The sequence below is a fragment of the Bombina bombina genome, chromosome 7 (genome assembly GCF_027579735.1).
Source record: "Bombina bombina isolate aBomBom1 chromosome 7, aBomBom1.pri, whole genome shotgun sequence".
NCBI lineage: Eukaryota > Metazoa > Chordata > Amphibia > Anura > Bombinatoridae > Bombina > Bombina bombina.
Genome location: NC_069505.1, coordinates 170,730,417 through 170,740,042, shown reverse-complemented (window position 1 = coordinate 170,740,042; position 9,626 = coordinate 170,730,417).

The window sequence follows — 9,626 nt, the reverse complement described above, 5'->3', positions numbered from 1 at the left end:
ATCAGTCGAGGGAGCAGAGGAAATGGTGGAAACACATAAGCCAGGTTGAAGAACCAAGGAGCTGCTAGAGCATCTATCAGCGTCGCTCCCGGGTCCCTGGACCTGGATCCGTAACAAGGAAGCTTGGCGTTCTGGCGAGACGCCATGAGATCCAGTTCTGGTTTGCCCCAATGATGGATCAGTTGAGCAAACACCTCCGGATGGAGTTCCCACTCCCCCGGATGAAAAGTCTGACGACTTAGAAAATCCGCCTCCCAGTTCTCTACGCCTGGGATGTGGATCGCTGACAGATGGCAAGAGTGAGACTCTGCCCAGCGAATTATCTTTGAGACTTCTAACATCGCTAGGGAACTCCTGGTTCCCCCTTGATGGTTGATATAAGCCACAGTCGTGATGTTGTCCGACTGAAATCTGATGAACCTCAGGGTTGGTAACTGAGGCCAAGCTAGAAGAGCATTGAATACTGCTCTTAACTCCAGAATATTTATTGGGAGGAGTTTCTCCTCCTGAGTCCACGATCCCTGAGCCTTCAGGGAGTTCCAGACTGCACCCCAACCTAGAAGGCTGGCATCTGTTGTTACAATCGTCCAATCTGGCCTGCGAAAGGTCATACCCTTGGACAGATGGACCCGAGATAGCCACCAGAGAAGAGAATCTCTGGTCTCTTGATCCAGATTTAGTAGAGGGGACAAATCTGAGTAATCCCCATTCCACTGACTTAGCATGCATAATTGCAGCGGTCTGAGATGCAGGCGCGCAAATGGCACTATGTCCATTGCCGCTACCATTAAGCCGATTACTTCCATGCACTGAGCCACTGACGGACGTGGAATGGAATGAAGGACACGGCAAGCATTTAGAAGCTTTGATAACCTGGACTCCGTCAGGTAAATTTTCATCTCTACAGAATCTATAAGAGTCCCTAGGAAGGTGACTCTTGTGAGTGGGGATAGAGAACTCTTTTCCACGTTCACTTTCCACCCATGCAACCTCAGAAATGCCAGAACTATCTCTGTATGAGACATGGCAATTTGAAAGCTTGACGCCTGAATCAGGATGTCGTCTAGATACGGAGCCACCGCTATGCCTCGCGGTCTTAGAACCGCCAGAAGTGAGCCCAGAACCTTTGTAAAGATTCTCGGGGCTGTGGCCAACCCGAAGGGAAGAGCTACAAATTGGTAATGCCTGTCTAGAAAGGCAAACCTTAGGAACCGATGATGATCTTTGTGAATCGGTATGTGAAGGTAGGCATCCTTTAAGTCCACTGTGGTCATGTCCACCCTCTTGGATCATGGGTAGGATGGTCAGAATAGTTTCCATTTTGAATGATGGAACTCTGAGGAATTTGTTTAAGATCTTTAGATCCAAGATTGGTCTGAAGGTTCCCTCTTTCTTGGGAACCACAAATAGATTTGAATAAAACTCCTGTCCCTGTTCTGTCCGCGGAACTGGATGGATCACTCCCATTACTAGGAGGTCTTGCACACAGCTTAGGAATGCCTCTTTCTTTATCTGGTTTGCTGATAACCTTGAAAGATGAAATCTCCCTTGTGGAGGAGAAGCTTTGAAGTCCAGAAGATATCCCTGACATATGATCTCCAACGCCCAGGGATCCTGAACATCTCTTGCCCACGCCTGGGCGAAGAGAGAAAGTCTGCCCCCCACTAGATCCATTTCCGGATAGGGGGCCGTTCCTTCATGCTGTCTTGGGGGCAGCAGCAGGTTTTCTGGCCTGCTTGCCCTTGTTCCAGGACTGGTTAGGTTTCCAGGCCTGTCTGGAATGAGCAACAGTTCCCTCTTGTTTTGAAGCGGAGGAAGTTGATGCTGCTCCTGCCTTGAAATTTCGAAAGGCATGAAAATTAGACTGTTTGGCCTTTGATTTGGCCCTGTCCTGAGGAAGGGTATGACCCTTGCCTCCAATAATGTCAGCAATAATTTCCTTCAAGCCAGGCCCGAATAAGGTCTGCCCCTTAAAAGGAATGTTGAGTAACTTAGACTTTGAAGTCACGTCCGCTGACCAGGATTTAAGCCATAGCGCCCTACGCGCCTGGATGGCGAATCCAGAATTCTTAGCCATTAGTTTAATCAAATGAACAATGGCATCAGAAACAAATGAGTTAGCTAGCTTAAGCGTTCTAAGCTTGTCAATAATTATCTCCAATGGAGCTGTATGGATGGCCTCTTCCAGGGCCTCAAACCAGAATGCTGCCGCAGCAGTGACAGGCGCAATGCATGCAAGGGGCTGCAAAATAAAACCTTGTTGAATAAACATTTTCTTAAGGTAACCCTCTAATTTCTTATACATTGGATCTGAAAAAGCACAACTGTCCTCAACCGGGATAGTGGTACGCTTTGCTAAAGTAGAAACTGCTCCCTCCACCTTAGGGACCGTCTGCCATAAGTCCCGTGTAGTGGCGTCTATTGGAAACATTGGAAAAGGGCACACCGGGTCTATCCCACTCCTTGCTAATAATTTCTGTAAGCCTTTTAGGTATAGGAAAAACGTCAGTACACACCGGCACCGCATAGTATCTATCCAGCCTACACAATTTCTCTGGAATTGCAACTGTGTTACAGTCATTCAGAGCAGCTAATACCTCCCCAAGCAATAGACGGAGGTTCTCAAGCTTAAATTTAAAATTAGAAATCTCTGAATCAGGTTTCCCCGAGTCAGAGATGTCACCCACAGAATGAAGCTCTCCGTCCTCATGCTCTGCAAACTGTGACGCAGTATCAGACATGGCTCTTACAGCATTTGCGCGCTCTGTATCTCTCCTAACCCCAGAGCTATCGAGCTTGCCTCTTAATTCAGGCAATCTAGATAATACCTCTGACAGGGTATTATTCATGATTGCAGCCATGTCCTGCAAGGTAATCGCTATGGGCGTCCCTGATGTAATTGGCGCCATATTAGCGCGCGTCCCCTGAGCGGGAAGCAAAGGGTCTGACATGTGGGGAGAGTTAGTCGGCATAACTTCCCCCTCGACAGAACCCTCTGGTGATAATTCTTTTATAGATAAAGACTGATCTTTACTGTTTAAGGTGAAATCAATACATTTAGTACACATTCTCCTATGGGGCTCCACCATGGCTTTCAAACATAATGAACAAGTAGGTTCCTCTGTATCAGACATGTTTAAACAGACTAGCAATGAGACTAGCAAGCTTGGAAAACACTTAAAACAAGTTTACAAGCAATATAAAAAACGTTACTGCGCCTTTAAGAAACACAAATTTTGTCCAAATTTGAAATAACAGTGAAAAAAGGCAGTTACACTAACGAAATTTTTACAGTGTATGTAACAAGTTAGCAGAGCATTGCACCCACTTGCAAATGGATGATTAACCCCTTAATACCAAAAACGGAATAACAAATGACAAAAAGTTTTTTAAACAGTCACAACAACTGCCACAGCTCTACTGTGGCTTTTTACCTCCCTCAATACGACTTTTGAAGCCTTTTAAGCCCTTCAGAGAAGTCCTAGAACATGCAGGAAGAAGCTGGATGTCTGTGTCTGTAATTTTTGCTGTGCAAAAAAGCGCTAAAATAGGCCCCTCCCACTCATATTACAACAGTGTAAAGCCTCCAGGAACTGTTTCTAGGCAAAATTCAAGCCAGCCATGTGGAAAAAACTAGGCCCCAATAAGTTTTATCACCAAACATATATAAAAACAGAATTTATGGGGGGGCGGTGCCTACAGCCGAAGCGGCAGGACATGTTTTTGAAGAGCTCCTGACTTTATATTATATTTTCAATATTAAGTTATTATTCCCTTAGTAACTTTATATCACAGCAAGTTAGAAAGACTCAGGAAAATATTCCTAAACTCTGTGCCTGACCTATGCTCTTCGGCTCAACTTCTTAACCACCTAAATAACCTATAAGCAGCGTGGCCTGAAAGGCCTACTCTTTTGAAGAGGAACAGCAGAGTTGGGGCAGCCGCACAGTACCCCCCCCCAGACTTCTGGGTTACAAGCTCATAGCGAAGCACAGTCTGTTTTATAGTAAAACAAGAACCACTACGTTTGAGCCTAAACAAATAATCAAGCCTACAATGGAGACGGCTGAAAAATGGGAGAGGGCAGTAACGGAGCTGATTACTGAACATTTTACAGCTCTTGAGCATTGCCTTTCGGAGCTTATGGTACGCCATGTGAGTACAGCCATATTTCACATTGAGGGAAATGATTATGTCCCAGAGAGGGACTACAGGGAGAGGATAGACCTATGTGTGGATCTGCCAGGGAAGATGACTAAAACTCCAGCCCCCTGCGTGATCACTAATCCCTTCTCAGACGGGCCACACAGTAACCCTGTAAACTTGCGCTATTTGCATCGAGCTGCATCGGAACCCAGGAGAGGGAGTGATATACACATTAAGGAAGCCCTCACTAAACTTGACCCTAAGGCTGAAAACCCGAGAGATACAGACACTCCTGCGTTGTTTGCAGACCTAACTACTCTGGCAGAGTTTGAGAAAAACGTTCCCTTACATTACCGGAGTATGGCTCATATGGATGTGACACCTATACTAGCGTTACATGTAAGTTCATTTAATGGGTACATGTGTCGGCGGCACTGTCTTGGACCCAGATGGCTGAAACAGGGACTACAGGCAGCCGAGACATCGCCTTTCTACCGCACCGGAATCGGCTAAAATCTGTGGGTTACTAATGGTTCCCAAGGAAATTGCCGTGGAGCCCATCTGAAGAAATAAAAATCATGATTATTTTCTAAATGGATTACCAGAGTGGAGGCGACAAGTGTGACTTTGAAAGAGGATGGGTTATGAAAAAGAAATGCAAGCGAGGGACTTCTTGACGTTGGAAACTAAAAGTTGCTGTGCGGTTTAAAATCTCTGTCTGTTTGTATCCATCTAGCCACTGCCAACACTGAGCCACATCGCAACTTTTTTGGACATCTACTTTTATTTATTTTTGCTGTGGTTGCACTGTTCTATTTGTTATTTGTACCTTTGGACAGTGGCCGGAGGTGAGTGGTGAATTGTCACAGATGCTTTGCTGCCCACAAACTATTACACGGGTTTGCAGAGAACACCTTGTTTTATGGCGGCCCTGATTGACTATCATGTGGGTTGTACTTGCTCTGAAGGGTTCCCTAATCTTACGCTCTCAATGTTTGTTATGCTCAGTTATGTACAGTAAATGTAGCCATAATATTCCAAGCCTCCTAATTTGTCTAGAACAGCTCTTCAGTTAACAGGGCAGTAAATATAGGAACAACATTACGCAATTCACAGAGCATAGCTATTTAGACTATAGTTTTGATCTAGAGCTGTTGGGATTTAGATCCATATGTACAGATATATGACCAACCCTATACCATGGGTAAATTGAGAATATAGAAATGTTATGAAAATATATGTGCCCCAGACACAATGATTATGTGTAATATAGGTAATATTTAAATAGATAGCCTAATGCCCTATAGATCACTTTCATCTTAGCTGGAATGTTATGTATTTCTGTATTTTAACCCATATTTGACGCATGATTGTTGGATGTGTGGTTGATCGCTGGTTAAAGTTCTATAGTATTAAGCTTAAGAAGGTTACAATGCTCATAAAGTACTCGTATACTTATAGGTATCTAATTATGACCCTGCTCATTCAGCCCTATGAGTTGATAAACGTATTTAATTATTTAGAGCTGATTGCTATCCATGCCTGCTCCCACTGCTTAGGGGGTTTCTCATGCCTCTATAGTTTAGACTCCCACCGCAGCTTATATATTTGATATTCACATATGTATATGTACGCCTAGTTTGTTGATGTAATATCTACTGGATACTAAGCTGCTAAAACAAATTAGTCTATAAGCTATTTGGCGCCATCTATAACTTTTTCAAGATGTTTATCCTAACGGCTATATTATAGGAATATAAAAATAAAATCTGAGGTCCACATAATGAGACCCATAAGTGGTCTCCTTGCTTCATTAAACCTTCCATTACACACTCTATTAATTTAGGTCCAAGAGTGGCCTTCTTGGTTTTGCATGGAAGGTGTTTAACTGTCTAGGCAACCAGCATTAACTCTGATGTTTAAAATTGTTTACTATGTATGAGATTAGTTGACAAGCTGCAATGTTTGGATTGTACATTTCCTTGCTTGTACAGTATTCTAAGTTGTCATGTACTTTTATATTATTTGTATTACTGCCTTTAGTACCTCAATAAAAATATTTAAAAAAAAAAAAAAAATTACATCCTTATCACCTCTAAAAAAAAAAAAAAAAAAAAAAAAAAAAAAACAGAATTTATGCTTACCTGATAAATTACTTTCTCTAACGGTGTGTCCGGTCCACGGCGTCATTCATAACTTGTGGGAATATTCTCTTCCCCAACAGGAAATGGCAAGGAGCACAGCAAAAGCTGTCCATATAGCCCCTCCCAGGCTCCGCCCCCCCAGTCATTCGACCGACTGTTAGGAGAAAAAAAGGAGAAACTATAGGGTGCCGTGGTGACTGCAGTGTATAGAGAAAGAAATTTTTCAAACCTGATTAAAAAACCAGGGCGGGCCGTGGACCGGACACACCGTTGGAGAAAGTAATTTATCAGGTAAGCATAAATTCTGTTTTCTCCAACATTGGTGTGTCCGGTCCACGGCGTCATCCATAACTTGTGGGAACCAATACCAAAGCTTTAGGACACGGATGAAGGGAGGGAGCAAATCAGGTTACCTAAACAGAAGGCACCACGGCTTGCAAAACCTTTCTCCCAAAAATAGCCTCCGAAGAAGCATAAGTATCAAATTTGTAGAATTTGGCAAAAGTGTGCAGAGAAGACCAAGTCGCTGCCTTACATATCTGATCAACAGAAGCCTCGTTCTTGAAGGCCCATGTGGAAGCCACAGCCCTAGTAGAGTGAGCTGTGATTCGTTCAGAAGGCTGCCGTCCGGCAGTCTCATAAGCCAATCGGATGATGCTTTTCAGCCAGAAAGAAAGAGAGGTAGCAGTAGCTTTTTGTCCTCTCCTCTTACCAGAATAAACGACAAACAAAGAAGAAGTTTGTCTGAAATCCTTTGTTGCTTCTAAATAGAACTTTAAAGCACGGACTACATCTAAATTGTGTAACAAATGTTCCTTCTTTGAAACTGGATTCAGACACAAAGAAGGAACAACTATTTCCTGGTTAATATTCTTGTTGGAAACAACTTTTGGAAGAAAACCAGGCTTGGTACGCAAAACAACCTTATCTGAATGGAACACCAGATAGGGTGGATTACACTGCAAAGCAGATAATTCAGAAACTCTTCTAGCAGAAGAAATAGCAACCAAAAACAGAACTTTCCAAGATAGTAACTTGATATCTATGGAATGTAAGGGTTCAAACGGAACCCCTTGAAGAACTGAAAGAACTAAATTTAGACTCCAGGGAGGAGTCAAGGGTCTGTAAACAGGCTTGATTCTGACCAAAGCCTGTACAAAAGCTTGTACATCTGGCACAGCTGCCAGTCGTTTGTGTAACAAGACAGATAAAGCAGAAATCTGTCCTTTTAGAGAACTTGCTGACAATCCCTTATCCAATCCTTCTTGGAGAAAGGAGAGGATCTTAGGAATTTTAATCTTACTCCAGGAGAATCCCTTGGATTCACACCAACAGATATGTCTTTTCCATATTTTATGGTAAATCTTTCTAGTCACAGGTTTTCTGGCTTGGACCAGAGTATCTATCACTGAATCTGAAAACCCACGCTTGGATAAAATCAAACGTTCAATTTCCAAGCAGTCAGCTGCAGAGAAACTAGATTTGGATGTTCGAATGGACCTTGTACTAGAAGATCCTGTCTCAAAGGTAGCTTCCATGGTGGAGCCGATGACATATTCACCAGGTCTGCATACCAAGTCCTGCGCGGCCACGCAGGAGCTATCAGAATCACTGAGGCCTTCTCCTGTTTGATCCTGGCTACAAGCCTGGGAAGGAGAGGGAACGGTGGAAACGCATAAGCTAGGTTGAACGACCAAGGCGCCACTAATGCATCCACTAGAGCCGCCTTGGGATCCCTGGATCTGGACCCGTAGCAAGGAACCTTGAAGTTCTGACGAAACGCCATCAGATCCATGTCTGGAATGCCCCATAATTGAGTCAACTGGGCAAACACCTCCGGGTGGAGTTCCCACTCCCCCGGATGGAAAGTCTGACGACTCAGATAATCCGCCTCCCAGTTGTCTACTCCTGGGATGTGGATAGCAGATAGGTGGCAGGAGTGATCCTCCACCCATTTGATGATTTTGGATACCTCTCTCATCGCCAAGGAACTCCTTGTTCCCCCCTGATGGTTGATGTAAGCTACAGTCGTCATGTTGTCTGACTGGAATCTTATGAATCCGGCCTTCGCTATTTGAGGCCAAGCCCGGAGAGCATTGAATATCGCTCTCAGTTCCAGGATGTTGATCGGGAGAAGAGACTCTTCCCGAGACCATAAACCCTGAGCTTTCAGGGAATCCCAGACCGTGCCCCAGCCTAATAGACTGGCGTCGGTCGTGACAATGACCCACTCTGGTCTGCGGAAACTCATTCCCTGAGACAGGTGATCCTGGGACAACCACCAACGGAGTGAGTCTCTGGTCATCTGGTCTACTTGAATCTTTGGAGACAAGTCTGTATAGTCCCCATTCCACTGCTTGAGCATGCACAGTTGTAATGGTCTTAGATGAATTCGAGCAAAAGGAACTATGTCCATTGCTGCAACCATCAACCCTACTACTTCCATGCACTGAGCTATGGAAGGCTGCAGAATAGAGTGAAGAACTTGACAAGCGTTTAGAAGCTTTGACTTTCTGACTTCTGTCAGGAAGATCTTCATTTTTAAAGAATCTATTATTGTTCCCAAAAAGGGAACTCTTGTCGACGGAGACAGGGAACTCTTTTCTACGTTCACCTTCCACCCGTGAGATCTGAGAAAGGCTAGAACAATGTCTGTATGAGCCTTTGCTTTGGAAAGAGACGACGCTTGGATTAGAATGTCGTCCAGATAAGGTGCCACTACAATACCCCTTGGTCTTAGAACCGCTAGAAGGGACCCGAGCACCTTTGTTAAAATTCATGGAGCAGTGGCTAGCCCGAATGGGAGAGCCACGAACTGATAATGTTTGTCCAGAAAGGCGAACCTTAGGAACTGATGATGATCTTTGTGGATAGGAATATGTAGATACGCATCCTTTAAATCCATGGTAGTCATAAATTGACCCTCCTGGATTGTAGGTAAAATTGTTCGAATGGTTTCCATTTTGAACGATGGAACTCTGAGAAATTTGTTTAGAATTTTTAAATCCAGAATTGGTCTGAAAGTTCCCTCTTTTTTGGGAACTACAAACAGATTTGAGTAAAACCCCTGACCTTGTTCCACAGTTGGAACTGGGTGTATCACTCCCATCTTTAACAGGTCTTCTACACAATGTAAGAATGCCTGTCTCTTTATTTGGTTTGAAGATAAGTGAGACATGTGGAACCTTCCCCTTGGGGGTAGTTCCTTGAATTCTAGAAGATAACCCTGAGAGACTATTTCTAGTGCCCAGGGATCCTGAACATCTCTTGCCCAAGCCTGAGCAAAGATAGAGAGTCTGCCCCCTACTAGATCCGGTCCCGGATCGGGGGCTACCC